The following is a 690-nucleotide window of genomic DNA, read 5'->3' on the forward strand; positions in this document are numbered from 1 at the left end:
ACCACCATTGCACAAGAACATATATCCAGATGTTGAATTCGACATCAGTCATGAAGTCTGAATCTGTGTACCCTTCTACTTTTAACTCTGATGATCCTCCAAAGACCAAGAATAAATCTTTAGTTCTTCTCAAGTACTTAAAAATATTCTTCACAGCTGTCCAGTGTTCTTCACCTGGATTCGACTGATATCTGCTTGTGACACTCACAGCAAGGGCTATATCAGGTCGTGTACATAGCATGGCATACATAAGGCTCCCTATTGCTGATGCATAGGGGATCTTGCTCATGCGTTGAATCTCTTAGATGTGTTGGGGCACATCTTCTTGGAGAGATGAATTCCATGCCTTAGGGGTAAAAGACCCCTTTTAGAGTTTTTCATGCTGAACCTTTTCAGCACTTCCTCTATGTACATCTTTTGTGATAGGCCAAGCATCCTTTTAGATCTATCTCTATAGACCTTTATTCCCAAAATATAGGATGCTTCCCCAAGGTCTTTCATGGAGAACTCTTTTGACAACCAGACCTTGACCGAGGTTAGCATGGGAATATCATTTCCTATCAGGAGGATGTCGTCCACGTACAGTACAAAAAATACGACAGCACTCCCACTAACCTTTTTGTAAACACACGGTTCCTCTTCGTTTTCGATGAAATCAGACATTTTGATTGCAACATCGAAACGGGTGTT

The sequence above is a fragment of the Phoenix dactylifera genome, unplaced genomic scaffold, assembly GCF_009389715.1.
Source record: "Phoenix dactylifera cultivar Barhee BC4 unplaced genomic scaffold, palm_55x_up_171113_PBpolish2nd_filt_p 001169F, whole genome shotgun sequence".
In the NCBI taxonomy this organism is placed as follows: Eukaryota; Viridiplantae; Streptophyta; class Magnoliopsida; order Arecales; family Arecaceae; genus Phoenix; species Phoenix dactylifera.